We start from the raw sequence: 15,181 nt of genomic DNA, 5'->3' as shown, positions 1-15,181 counted from the left end.
AGTAAATAAATTGACACATTCATTTTCCTTGGCTATTAGGAATCTATATGAAACAGAATAAGGAAGGATTGGGGAGCATGAATGAAAATTGTGGAGAAATAATGCAACAGTGACCAAACCTAAGTTTCTCCAAAGTAACTTTGTATTTGAAACTTATCAGCTTGAACATGCAGTTTCTTAGTGTCAGAACTCTAGAGTTACAAGGGATTTTGAAAGAGTTAAATTCAATCTGATTCATTTTAAATACTGATGTTTGGTGCAAATATAATGAGAGCAGCAAATATGAAGCATATATGAAATCTTAAATTTTCTAGTAGCCACGTTAGGAAAGGTAAAAAGAAAGAGGTCAAATTAATTTTAATAATGTTTTATTTAATCTGGTATATATAAATTATAATTTTAATATGAAAAATATTAATGAGACATTTTATACTTTTTTTCCTGCTAAATCCTTGAAATCTAGTGTGTGTTTTGTACACATAGCATGTATCAATTTGGAGCAGTTTTCTAGCATGGCCAATAGCTACCATATTGGGCAGTGCAATTTTAGACTAAGATATTGAGACCCAAGGAAATACATAAACTTAATAAAGAACCTATTTTTGTTTTGTCTTTGAGGTGAAATTTGAAAACCCCTTCCCCAGTTAGAAAATTTAGTGTTTGATAATGCTTTTAGATGATCTTTTCTACTTAAAGTTTTTTTTATGTTTTATATTTTTCTTATTTCATTCTAAAATGTGTAATTCTTAATTTACACAGAAATGAAGGGTTTTTGTCTTGGAAAAAAAAATCCAGCTTCTTTATTGTTATACAAATGCTGGGAACCCTTTTGGCAGTATTAATACGCCAAGATCAGAAAGGAGGCCCAGAACTGTTACTGGCACGTCCATTACCATCTCCCCCTTTCCTGCTGACCCTACCTTTCTGCTTAACAGCTGCTTCCAGAACCAATATCTCATGCTACTTAAAAGCTTTGGGACTAAATTTTCAAGCAGTTATCTGTCAGAGTGCCTTGGCATTTCGACACTAGCGTCAGGAAACAAATAAAATTATTAGAGGAATAATTTGACAGCTAATTCTTTGGGAAAAAGTTCTTACTGTTTCCAGATGGTTTAATGAAGTCAGAAGCTTCTTAAGTCATTTAAGCAATTAATCACAAAATGAAAATGTGTCAGACCCAGGGTACGTACAGTTTAATTTAGGAACATTGACCACATTGGCTTTGTTTGTTTGTTTGGTTTTTCAACATTTTTCGTAGTTTAATCACAAGAAAAGCTTTTTAAAGATAGGTGGGGGCATTTTGATGAGGCTGGGTTGTTGTAAAGAGGAGATGTCATTTCTGTACCAGGGGCGCTCTCTATTTCATGGTTTCTGATATGAGTTTCATGATAGTGCCAAGGAGGGACAGCAGTATCACCTCCGGGGGTGGGGGTAATTATGTATAGGTTTCCCCTCTGAAAAGCCAGTGGGCTCTGACATTAACCATTAACCCAGATCCTCTTTACTAAGGGACTAGGAAAACATGGACTCTTGTGGCTGAAAGAATACTCTGGTCAAAGATGGATCTTTTTCTGACTCTTGCACTTATGACTTCTGTTATTTGAACTTCTAAACAAGTGCAGTTTACATAATCTTGGTTTTCAGAACAGGTGGTTTGTAATATAATAACTCCTTTGCCATTTTTCTTGTGGTTATTGTGTCCCCTTAAACCACTGAGCATGATTCTTCCTCTGTTCAAAACAAGTCTCAAACCTTGGAACTATGCAATTTCCACCTTTGGTCTTAGATGGTATGGTCCTGCTGATTCTGAAAATAATTTAATTTTCTACATAGAAATAGGAAAATTCAAGCTTTCAGGCTTTTTTTTTTTTTTTGGTCTCGGAGAAGAGGTTTTTCTGATACTATTTTTTATTCCAATTTTGTTTATTGTAAAAATATATATAATATATAATACACACACACACACACACACACACACACACACACACACGAGGGAAGGAGGGGCCGATAGAGAGGGAAGACAGAGGATCCAGAGCAGACTGTGTGATGACAGCAGAGAGCCCAATGTGGAGCTCAAATTCACGAATTGTGAGATTGTGACCTGAGCCAAAGTTGGGGGCTTACCCGACTGAGCTACCCAGGTGCCTTGGGTGTCTTTCCTTCCTTCCTTCCTTCCTTCCTTCCTTCCTTCCTTCCTTCCTTTCTTTTCTCTTTCTTTCTTTCTTTCCTTCTTTCTTTCCTTCTTTTTAATGTTTATTTATTTTTGAGAGAGAGAGACAGAGAATGAGCAGGGGAGACACAGAGAGAGGAGACACAGAATCTATAACAGGCTCTGGGCTCTGAGCTGTCAGCAGAGAGCCCGATGTGAGACTCGAATTCGTGAATTGTGAGATCGTGAGCTGAGCCAAAGTTGGAGGCTTACCCAACTGAGCCACCCAGGCTGCCCAAAAGTGAAATGATATTTTAAAAAATTGTAAAGAAAATGATTTGTATATCATAATTTTTATTCAATTCTAGTGTTTTTAAGTGTAATTTCTCATTTTTCTTTTTCATTTATGATTTGCTTCTCAACTTACGTTATTATGTAGTCTGGGTAAGTCTCATAATAATTTCTTGATAAGTGGTTTTACAATAGTCCATTAAATTGATTCATCATAATTTACGTAACAATTTCTGTATTTTTGGATAGTAACATTGGTCCCAGTGTTTCACATTATTTATGGATAATATTGAGGTAAACATTTTCATGCAGATGGATTTTTTTTTTATTCTTTTGAATTGTTTTTTTAAGACAAACTCCCAGGAATGGAACTACTGAGTCAAAGTGTCTGAACTTTCATATAGTTCTTGTGAGTATTTGATATCAGGTTTTTTTTTTAATTTTTTAATGTTTATTTATTTTTGAGAGACAGAGACAGAGTGCAGTTGGAGGAGGGGCAGAGAGAGAGGAAAACACAGAATCTCAGACAGGCTCCAGGCTCTGAGCTGTCAGCACAGAGTCCGACAGGAGGCTCGAACTCGGGAACGGCAAGATCATGACCTAGGCTGAAATCAGACACTTAATCGACTGAGCCAGCCAGGCGCCCTATTTGATATTCGTCTTAAACTTTGCAATCAATACCCTTTATTGGCTTTGCACTGAGGCTCTACAGAAGTATATCCAACCTTTAGCAGGGCCCTGTTTTAAGATGACAGTAATCTCATTAAAATTTAATTAGGAGTGATATTCAAGCACATGGGCAGTGGCATGTGCTTTGGCAACATGAGTCTAAAGACAGCCTGTTTTTACTTACATTAAAAGAGAATATGTAGACAGAAAAGTCATCTCAGAATTTCAGAATCAGATGAGGCAGAAGTTTGCATTTAATGTGTGATATATTAAATCAGAATTTGAATCTGTGAATGTGACATGTGGGGAGTGCCAGGGAATCACAGAGTTCCATACATAACGATATACAGAAAGTAGGTTATATCTGCAGGGAAAGAATCTGCCATGTTAAACTTAGGCAAAGTGCCCTAAAAGGGTAGAAGACAACATGAAAAATAGCTTTGTAAGAAATCAAAAGGAAGTTAAGAGTTTGCAACAAAGAGGCAGGGGAAGGGCTGAGAATACTGAATATTAATGAAAAGAGTAGTGAAGTAATAACAGAAAACAAGATGTTTCTTTAGGGCCAGCCTAGACAATGTTTGTTTGTTAATTCATGTTTTATGTTGTAATTTTGGGAACTCTGGACCAAGTCCTGCATCTCAAACTCTTGCAGATTTTTCCCCACTAAGTTTTTTTTTTTCTTCCCCCTTTGAGGTAGTCAAAACAAAATCAAGTCAATTTGTTCTCTCCTTCCGACTGGTGGCTGTTAGTAACCTTTAGCCACAATCACACAGATGATTAAAATCAGAGTGATTTCCAGAGGTCCTCTATTAAATGTTTATTTATTTATTAAAAACATTTTTTTTTACATTTTTATTTATTTTTGAGAGACAGAGCACAAGTGGGGGAGGGTCAGAGATAGAACAAGACACAGAATCCGAGGCAGGCTCCAGGCTCCGAGCTGTCAGCATAGAGTCCGATGTGGGGCTTGAATTCACGAACTGTGAGATCATGACCTGAGCCAAAGTCGGACGCCTAAACGACTGAGCCACCCAGGTGCCCCTATTTATTTTGAGAGAGAGAGAGAGAGAGAGAGAGAGAGCGAGCTTGTGCAAGCAGGGGAGGAGCAGAGAGAGAGGGAGAGAGAGAATCCCAAGCAGGCTCCACGCCGTCAGCACAGATCAACACAGGGCTTGATCTTACGAACTGTGAGTTCATGACCCGAGCCAAAATCAGGAGTTGAACACTCAACTCACTGAGCCACCCAGGTGCCAGAGAACCTCTATTGACCAAATGCAGTAGGACTGACCAAATGGAAGATGGCAGGTGGTAGATGGCTCTGAGATGTCAGTGCCTGTAATGCCTCACAGGTGGTTACTGTAAACTGGAATGTGCAAGATCCATAGGGTTGGGATTCTCCTTCGGCATTCCTTATCCAGAGAGTCTATCTTTGGCAGGTATGGAATTACTCTCTAATCTAGATGTTTTAAATTTCATTCATAGGACATAGAATTCTTTATGTGGACACCAGTATGGAATTACAATTTCAGAACTGAGGTTTTGAAATTTCATATAAGATATGCCACCAAAAAATCCTGGATCCAGGTGTTAGTTTTCTTTACTCTCTCCCGTGTCTCATTCTTCCACCTGGTGGTCCAGCACCTGGTCCAGGAACAGTAATCTTTGGGGCAGAGGTTGGGGTGAGCCTCCAGTGGTACATAAATATGAGTTTCTTGAAAACCTCTCAAAAGTGCATAGATACCCAAATCAGTGTAACAGTGCTTTCTCATTCTCTACCCCTGCCCCTCCAATCTCTCTTCTACTATAGAAATAACTCTGCAACTTGGGCTTATTGAAGTGTGTCATCTAGACTTTTCAGTTCTTGTCAGTTTATATTGAAGTCATACTTTTTTCTTCTTAGCTTTTTCTTTTGAAATAATTTAGACTTTCCAACAGGGTTGCAAAGATATTACAAAGAATTGTAGTATACCTTTCCCTCCGATTCCCTAGATGTTGATAATCTACCATACTTTATCATTCATCCTGCCCCTCTTCTTTTTACACACAGTAGGGACCCATGCATTCCTTTTAAGGGTAATAATCTATCACTATTAGTATTAACGTTGTGGCTAAAGTTGTCCTAGATTTGGCTAGTGGGAGCCTATTCAGGCTGACTCTTATGTTCTTTTGATGTATCACCATCAGTGTTGAATATTTTTGTACTTTTTGGCATCATAAGATATTCTAGGCTCATAATATACTTCTGCTGCTGTAGTAATGCGACAATAAGCCATTTTTCCAAGGAATCCTTTTTTCTTTTATTGGATACTCCTATACCTCACTTTTAAGCAACTTTTAAAAAAGTGACTGTAAAGTAATAAATAACTGTACATTGGTATAAAACGATATTTGCATGATATTATAGATTGGTATACATCATACTTAGATTGACGTCACTTTTTCACTATTTTAACTAATGATAATCTTTATACTTATATTTTTGGGCACTTGCATGAGTATTTCTTTAGTATTGATTCTCAGAGATAATATTGCCAGATTAAGTGGTAGTAATTTTAAATTTAAATAGATAGTGGTAAATTGCTGTGCAAAAAGCTTAAACTATCTATGCACCCACCCAATGATCTGAACTTTATCAATGGCCCCATTTTCATCAAGATTTGGTATAAACTAACTTTTAAAATTTTGCCAGGTAGATTAAATATTTCTCTGAACTTTGTTTCTCCTGATTATTGACAGTATGGGGTATATTTTAATGTTTTTTGGATGCTTACTTTGCTTCCATGATTTGCTTGTATCTTTTGTTTATATTTGTATATTTCTATTATGTAGTTTTAATGGTTTTTAGGAACTTTTATTTAGTTATTATTACTTTGGATGTTAAATATGAGGAACATTTTTTCTTCAATCTGGCACTTGTCTTTTTTTTAATTAAAATTTGTATTTAGGTAAACTCATAAGCAGTTATAAGAAATAATATAGAGAAAGCCTGTGTGCCCTTAACTCAGCTTCCCCTATGCTGGCATTTTGCTAAACTGTAGAACAATATCACAACCAGGATGCCGACACTGATGTAATCCATCTGGTGCAAATCTCCAGTGTATCAGTACAAGGTTCCTTCCAATTGCCTTTTATAACCACACACAACTCCTTCTCTCTCCCCACTTGACTTTTAACATTGTTAGTACTGTCCTTTGTCTTAGAGAAATTTTTGATATTTTGGGGTCAAATCTGTCAGTATTTTTCTTTATGAGTTTCTTTTGCATTTCTAACCTCAGATAGGTTTTCCTTAACCAAATATATCTTCTTATCATTTTAAAAACACTTATGGTTTATTTCTATAGCTTTTGAATCTATCTGGAATTTGTTTTTGCACATGTGAAGTGTGTGTGCAGAGGGGAGGATGGATTAATACTTTCTAATGTATGTAGCATTTTTAAAATCATTCAGCCTTTCCTACTTACTTGAAATGCATCATGAATATAAACTAAATTCTCATCATTTGTGGATCTCTTTCTAGATGACCTATTTCTTTTCATATATTTTTTCTGTTCTTGCTTCATTAGAACTTTTTAATTGCTATAGCCTTTATAATGTGTTTTGATATTTGGTAGGGCAAGTACTCTTTCACTGTCCTTTTTGAAAGTGTTATGATTGTTCTTGCACATGTTCTCCTCCATATGAATTTCAAAGTCAGCTTTTCAAGTTTTATTATAAAAAATTCTCTTGGGACTTTGATTAGTAGTCTATTGAATTTATAGCTTGATGGAGGGAGAACTGACATATTTATGTTTTGGTTCTTATTTCAGTCTTCTTGTATATAGTTGAGTGTAATTTTACATCATCATATATGCCACAGTAGTTAAGAATTTTGGTGGTTAGATTGTATGATTGTAGTTATATTTTTAAGTTTTTGAGGAACCACCATGCTGTTTTCCAGAGTGGCTGCACCAGTTTGCATTCCCACCAGCAGTGGAAAGTGTTCCCCCTTTTCCACATCCTTCCCAATATTTGTTGTTTCCTGAGTCGTTCATTTTAGCCATTCTGACAGGTGTGAGGTGGTATCTCATTGTGGTTTTGATTTGTATTTCCCTGATGATGCGCGATGTTGAACATCTTTTTGTGTGTCTGTTAGCCATCTGAATTACTTCTTTGGAAAAATGTCTGTTCATGTTTTCTGGCCATTTCTTCACTGGATTATTTGTTTTTTGGGTGTTGAGTTTGATAAATTCCTTATAGTATGATTTTGCTTATTAACCCTTTATCTGATCTGTCATTTTCAAATATCTTCCTCCATTCCGTTGGTCGCCTTTTAGTTTTGTTGATTGTTTCTTTTACTGTGCGGAAGCTTTTTATCTTGATGAGGTCCCAATAGTTCATTTTTTTTTGTCTTAATGGAATTCTTTTATCTTTGATCATTAAGTGTGATATTTGTTCTAGTTATTTTTCCTTTTCATCAGTGCCTTTTGTCAAGCTTAGTAAGTCATTTTATTTCTAGTTTATTGAGTGATTTTTATTTATTTTTCACATTGGAAAATTGGTGTTAAGTTTCAGTCAATGGTTTTTTGACATCTGTTGAGATGATTTAGTTTTCTTTTTCTCTTCTAATCTGTTAAAGTAGTATACTATGGAAGTTTGTGATATTCAACTACCATTCTTCCATTCCTACAATAAACCCAGCTAGTTTATGATGTCTGTGGTCTTATCACTGTGTTTTTATTACTACTTTTATTACTTTTGAATTGTGCTATAACTGTTAATCCATTCAGATTTTTAAGTTCTTGGATCAAATTTGTCATTTATAATGTCTTATAAAAACATTCATTTTATTTAGATTTTCAGATTTGTTGATAAGGAATTTTACATAAAATATTCCTATAAAACTTCTGTTTCCCCCAACCTTGTGGTTGTGTCCACTTTTACTACTTTTGTTGCATGGTATGTCATCTCTTTTTCTTGGCCAGAGAGGCTTAGTTGTTTCAACTGTCTTTAAAAATAAAATAATTTCAGATTCTTATTTATTTTGTATTTCTCTATTTTCTCCTACTTTCTGTAACGTTGTTTTATTTTACTTGTCCTGCTTCCTTGAGGTGTATCTTTTGTTTGTTTACTTTCAATCTCGTTTTCTAATCTAAACAATTAAGGCTTTTTTTTTTTAATTTTTTTTTTTTTAACGTTTTATTTATTTTTGAGACAGAGAGAGACAGAGCATGAATGGGGGAGGGGCAGAGAGAGAGGGAGACACAGAATCGGAAGCAGGCTCCAGGCTCTGAGCCATCAGCCCAGAGCCCGACGCGGGGCTCGAACTCACGGACCGCGAGATCGTGACCTGGCTGAAGTCGGACGCTTAACCGACTGCGCCACCCAGGCGCCCCAACAATTAAGGCTTTTATGCATCCTCCCAGCACCACCCATGCATCGTGGCTCTATTCTACAGGTTTCAAAAGTAGAACTCTCATTATTGCTTATTTCTAAATAGCTTACAGATTCCATTTTGATTTCCTCTTTAGCTCAGGAATTACTTTCAAAAAGTATTTTAAAAATCTACAAGTACCTAAATTTTGTGTGTGTGTGTGTGGGGGGGGTGAAATATCCTTTTATTACTGTTGTAATTTTATTATACAGTGATTGGAGAACGTAGTTTGCATCATATCGGCTCTTTGAAATTTGTTGAGATTTCTTGTGGCCTAATAATGTTTTAAACATTGGAAAAATTGTGACTCTCTGAAGAAGATTTTGTAACATCAAGCTTTTAATTAAATTATTTAAATCTTCCATTCTGCCTCGCCCCCTCCCCGCCCCCCAGCTTGATCCCCCAATTTCTGAGAGCAGTATGAATCTTACAGTGCCTATGGTTTTGTCTATGTTTCTTGTATTTCTTCTAATTTTTGCTATGTATGTTTCTGAGTCATTAGATTTATGGCATACACACATTTTGTTTAAGTGAACCTTTATTAATGTAAAATATCCCTCTGTGTTCCGGTGATACTTTCTAATAACTTTGTTTCTGTTTTTGTCTAACATTAACCTATGTTTGCTTTATTTTGGTTAACTTTTCTTACCACATAGTTTTTCACTGCTTTATTCTCAGCAGTGTTATTTAATTTTCAATTTGTCTCTTATAAATGGCATGTAACTAGATTTGTTAGCATTCACTCTGAGTGCTTCTATCTTTTAATAGGAAATTTATCTAGTTTACACTTATTAGGACATCTGCTATAGCTGGACTTACTCTGCCTTCTCATTTTATGTTTTATATTTACTTCTTTGGTTGTCATTTGTTTGTGGTTAGGTTTGTTTGTTTAATTTGTTGCCATTTGCTTGTGCTTGGGTTTAATTTTGTTCTGCCTTATTTTTTTTTCTCCCCCTTTGTGAGATTGGTTGAGTTGTTATTTTTTTGTCAAGAAGGAAGATTCATGTTTTCCCATTCAGATAGTCTGAAAATTATTTGTTCCATGCTATTCTTTCAGAGGGGACTGCCTTTATATTTTAAATAAATATATCAAACTTAGTTTTCTTATCAAAGTGTAGAGTTAAAAGTGTTATCTATCTTAACTCACAAGTAAGTCAAGGCTTTGGTATGCTTTATTTCTCTTCCTTACCAGTTCCACCTTTTTCTGATTATTTTATTTGGATTTATTTATAAAATTTTATAATATTATGTCATACCCTGCATAAATAATCATTTAGACTAAATTATAGGATTTATTATTTCTCTTTGCTTACCACACCATCTTCCATCCTGAATCTTCTTAATTTACTCATTAGTTCATTTGCTGGATTATTATTGCTCAAATAATTATTTCAAAGTCCATTGGATGTAAACTTTTGGAAGCTTTGTATCCTTAAAAGTATCTTTATTTTTCTTTTCTTCCTCAATGTTTGTCTAAATGAATAAAGAAACATTGATTCAAAAGTACTTTCCCTCAGAAATTATTGCTTATTCGATGTCTTGAATCCATGTTATTTATGAGAAGCCTAATGCAGATGTGATTACTGAATTTTTATAAATTGCTCATTTTCCCCACCTTGAATAGCTTTTAGGAATTCTTGTAACTTTAAATAAAATTCCACAATGTGTCTAGCTGTGGGTTTTGACTTTTTAAAATTCTTCATACTCAGGACTCTTGTACTGAGAATTCTTCGATGACATTTCTAACTTGCTTATTGTTGGTTCTGCCTTCAAGTAGATTCAGACCCAACCACTTATTACCTCCTCTACTGCTGTGATCCTGGTCAAAGCCATCATTGTGTTTCGCCATAGTTATTATGGAGGGTTTCCCACCAAGCCACAGGTCTCTCTCGGTTCAGTAAAAACTGTGCCACCCTCGCTGTTCTGTAGCAGCCAGAGCAGTCTTTTAAAAACTCTCTGTGTAAAATTCCCCAAGGACTTCCCATTACACTCAGAGGAAAAGCGAAGGTCTTTATAATGTTCTGCAGCATCCTGCATGATAAAGTTCTCTGTTACTCTCTAACCTCCTTTCCTATCCCATCTTCTCTAGGTACACAGGCCTCCTTACTGTTCTTCCTTGGGCTTCCTTAGATTCATTTTACATTCCCTCATTCAGTAGATATTTACTGAGTGTCAGGACCTGTTTTAGAAGCTGGGTATATATCAAGGGAAAAAACTACAAATATCTTTGCCCCAAATGGCTTGAAATCTGTTGAGAGAGCTTTCATTCTAGTGATAAGTTATCTATGGTCTCTGAAATTTAGTCTTGTCATGTATAAAATGGTGCTACATGGAACATGATCTGCTTAATATGAATGCTGTAGAAATAGAATAGTCACAGTACCTAGCACACAGAGGTTCTGAGTACATCTTAGTTCCCTCCATTCTGCTTTTCCCTACAATACTTCTTTCTAGCACCTACTATTGTAATGCCGTGGAAACTAACCTAGGGTCTGATAGCTAGCTAGCACCGAATTGAATGCCAATGTCTAGGTAATTTTCTCAGAATACATAGATACTTTAATTGGAAGGTACCAGCACCCTTCTTAGTGGGTTCCACTGTCCTCCATCCTTGAAGATCGTTGCGGATCTTTATCAGGGAAAGAGGGAGTTTTAGTTTTAGGAAATTTTGTAAAGTGCTTTTGTTGAAATCTCTTTCGGGTTCCAAATGGTGAAGACTTGGTCACTCCTGTAACTCATGTAAGCATTGTACCTATTCTGTTATGCATGTGATTTCCCTGGGCCATGTTGCTTTTGTGACTTGTCTTCTTAGCATTATAAATATGTTACATATTCAACTTTAAGAGAACTTGCAAGAAAGGACAGATTCTAGTTTAAAAAAAAAAGCATGTTGTTGAATTGGCTGTCATCATAGTGTCCTGTCATACCCCTGGAATCAATCATGGCTTAGGATCTCAGGCAGTTAGGAGAACCCATATGACAAAACAGCTCTGAGAGTGATGATATAATATGGAATAATGGAGTTGAAATTTTGTGCTAAGTAATATTTTGAAATTAGATGCCACGTTGCCAGTGTCTTCCTAAATTGACAGTCATTGGGCAGCATTTCATAATGTCTATAGTTTATGTCTTAACTGAGCTGGCTGGGAACACATCAAAAGTTACAGCTTCACATTGTAATGTATTGCTTGCCATACTGTGGTTATGACAGAAACATTTTCATTACATTGCATTAACTATAACTTTTATTTTAAATTACCTCTTTCAGTTGACATTTCTCTTAGGTATAATCTACCCTAAGATTAAATTTGGCTAGCCCCTTCATAGTTCAGAATTTAAGCTAGTTAAAAATCTTTATGCACTTCTTTGTATTCAAGATAATATAGACCTTGTTAATTTCAACTTTAGGAACTCCTCAGAGATTTTAGCAATAAATTTAGAAAACAGTTTTTGTTATAATATGCAGTATTTTCATGAATAAAAATATGGCACTTCTGAGATATTCCAAAAGGGATCTAATTTAGTCTAGAGTCATTTTTCTCAACTGTGGACCTTACAAGGGCAGTTCAGTGGGAGTCTGTTGGTGCATAGCCGATGTGAATAAATGTAGAGGGTGTCCTGTGAGAGAGTGTTCTGCTCTTCTCTTTCAAGCAACCTTTCTTACACACTACCCTGTCCATTAGGTCTACCATGCAGAGGTTCTCAAAACTTGCAGGGTTAAAGAAATCACCTGGGTAGCTTTAAAAAATTTATATTCTGAGACTCCAGCCACAGAGAATCTGTATTGGTAGATTAAGGAGATATGATGCTGACCATGGGACCCCTATTTCTGGCCTTTCTCCTGTCCTTAACAGTTTGGTGACTACACCAATCCACCCATGATATGTCGTGTACAGAACAACACTTAAAGCAGAACATAGCTGTCATGTGGCACTGTGTGTGTGTGTGTGTGTGTGTGTGTGTGTGTGTATTGGGGAGCATTCTCTCTTTCTTTCTCTAGTTTATTATAGCCAGTTAAATAGAAATGAGAGAGAAAGAGAGATACAAAGATAGAGATATGGGCACTTCTGCCAGAGTTTCAGATGGAAAAGAAAGACATTTAGGAGTACACAAGAGAAGAGCACTTCTTGGAAAAAATATGTGAAGTAGTTCCTGATGGGGGGAGAATAACACTGTTTTTTTTCTTAGATCTTTTGAAGATAACTTTATTACTTAGTACATTTGGATTTCAGTTTCCCAATGGCCTTATTTATAAAGATTGAGAGCATCGTCATTGAAGATGATCAGTCATTAAAGAGTCTTTCTTGTAAAGGGAACCCCGTTGTTCATTCTACATTAAGCCAACAAAGTCCTGAATAATTATTATTTATTCAGCAAATATTAATGGGTGAGGGTGCTACCTTCATGGAGTTTGTAGCCTGATGGGGATGCAGATAAAGACAGAGATGCTACTAAGTGGGAAGTGCTGTGATGGGGAGGCACAGAAGAAGGAGGGGAGCCCCAGAAGTACATGATTCACCCAATCTTGGGGAGTGAGGGAAAGCTTCAAGAGGCCGTGAGATCTCAAGTTGCATCCTGAAGGGGGAAAAGGAGCTAACCAAAAATTGCCAAGGAATTGAATGTGCTAAGGCAAAGGGATAAGAAAGCATGACCCATATCTAGAAAACCAATAGCATTCCTAAATGCCTAGACTAAAGCTGGCAAGAGATGGGGCTGGAGAGTTTAGTGGTCATCAGATCATGAAGGACCTCATACTGCATATAAAGTTCACAAGTTATACTGAGTAGCCCATTTCATATGTAGATTTTATATTTAGCCTTCTTCATCTTCTTTCTATCACAGACATCACAATAGCATAAGAAGTATTGTCATTCTGTTTGTTACAAATAAATAGGAACTTTCCAAAGTGGCATGTGTGTAGAAAAGGGTTAACATAGAAGTCTTCGTCCTTAGAAAGTCTAGCTGTCAAGGTTGGATCTTGGGAACTTGGCTGGTAAAGTTCTGGGAACTTGGCTGGTAAAGGCCCCTACACTGATAGAAAACTTTTCCTAACAATTAAGGTTGGTTTATTATGTCTAGTCTATGCCAATAATATGGTTATGCTGGAATTTTGATACATGCTGGCAGAGGGTGCTTATGTGACCACCCCCCATAAAACCCTTCAGTGCTGTCTCTGATGGCTTCCTTAGGCAGAAACATCACACATGTGTTGCTGCATTTTCATAGGTGGGGGAAGAATGCTCTCTGTTTGACCCTGATAGGGAGAAAACACAAGAAAGCTGCAGTTGGATTCCTCCGGACCCCACCTATCTTTCCCCATTATGATCCACTGTATACCTTTACTGCATCGCTGTGATAAAACTTAGCCATAAGTGCAATTCTGTGCTAAGTCCCATGAGCCCTTCTAGTGAATTTCCTAACAGAAAGGAGGTCTTAAGCATCACCAACACACCTGCTATGACTATTTACTTAAAGATATTGATTGGATGAGTACAAAAAGTGAGTTATAAAATGCTGGAAGTACTAGTTTCCTTATTTTGTTTTTGTGTGCGTGTGTGTGTGTGTGTGTGTGTGCATATATATGTATATATATATATATATGTGTGTGTGTGTGTGTGTGTGTGTATATATAAGACCCATATATACCCATATATATCGTATATCTATATTTTTTAGAAATTCTTTTTTTTTAATTTTTTTTTCAACGTTTATTTATTTTTGGGACAGAGAGAGACAGAGCATGAACAGGGGAGGGGCAGTGAGAGAGTGAGACACAGAATCGGAAACAGGCTCCAGGCTCTGAGCCATCAGCCCAGAGCCTGACGCGGGGCTCGAACTCCTGGACCACGAGATCGTGACCTGGCTGAAGTCGGACGCTTAACCGACTGCGCCACCCAGGCGCCCCGAAATTCTTTCTTTTTTTTTTTTAACGTTTCTTTATTTTTGAGTGAGACAGAGACAGAGTGTAAGTGGGGGAGGGGCAGAGAGAAAGGGAGACAGAATCCAAAGCAGGCTCCAGGCTCTGAGCAGTCTGTCAGCACAGATCCCGATGCGGGGCTTGAACTCACAAACTGCAAGATCATGACCTGAGCCGAAGTTGGACGCTCAACCAACTGAGCCACCTGGGTACCCCTGTATATATATATATATTTTTTTTAAACCCAAATTTGTCTAACCCAGTTTGATCTTTCATCATTATTTCTCAAATTATCAAACTTGGCTTTAAATTACTTCTGACATTTACTTTCAAATGACAGAGATGTGTTAGCTTTTAGGAGAGTCAAAGAAAGCTACTGGCTTTAAGGGCAATTTTTATTTTATTTTTTTATTAAAAAATATTTTTTTAATGTTTATTTTTTGAGGGAGAGAGACAGAGCATGAGCGGGGGAGGGGCAGAGACAGAGAGGGAGACTCAGAATCCAAAACAGGCTCCAGGCTCCAGGCTCCAGGCTCCGTGCTGTCAGCACAGAGCCCGATGCAGGGCTCGAACTCAGGAACGGTGAGATCATGATCTGAGCCAAAGTCGGACACTGAACCAACTGAGCCACCCAGGTGCCCCAAGGGCAATTTTTAATCAACAGATCCAGAAAGGATTTGAGTAAATGGCAGAAGTCCTTGGAAGACTTATAGTGTCTCCAGGTGACTTTTTTTTCCTTTTTCTT

General features: G+C 36.8%; 1 protein-coding gene across 1 annotated transcript in view; it reads left to right on the top strand.

The window, feature by feature from the left end:
* The window catches only part of MORC1 (MORC family CW-type zinc finger 1), a 149,709-nt gene that overhangs the window by 6,980 nt on the left and 127,548 nt on the right, over window positions 1-15,181 (top strand). The gene's annotated exons all lie outside the window — the stretch shown is intronic.

Source organism: Prionailurus bengalensis, chromosome C2 (assembly GCF_016509475.1).
Source record: "Prionailurus bengalensis isolate Pbe53 chromosome C2, Fcat_Pben_1.1_paternal_pri, whole genome shotgun sequence".
Classification (NCBI taxonomy): Eukaryota; Metazoa; Chordata; class Mammalia; order Carnivora; family Felidae; genus Prionailurus; species Prionailurus bengalensis.
Note: the sequence above shows the minus strand (reverse complement) of the source record. Positions and strands in the feature narration are given on the sequence as shown.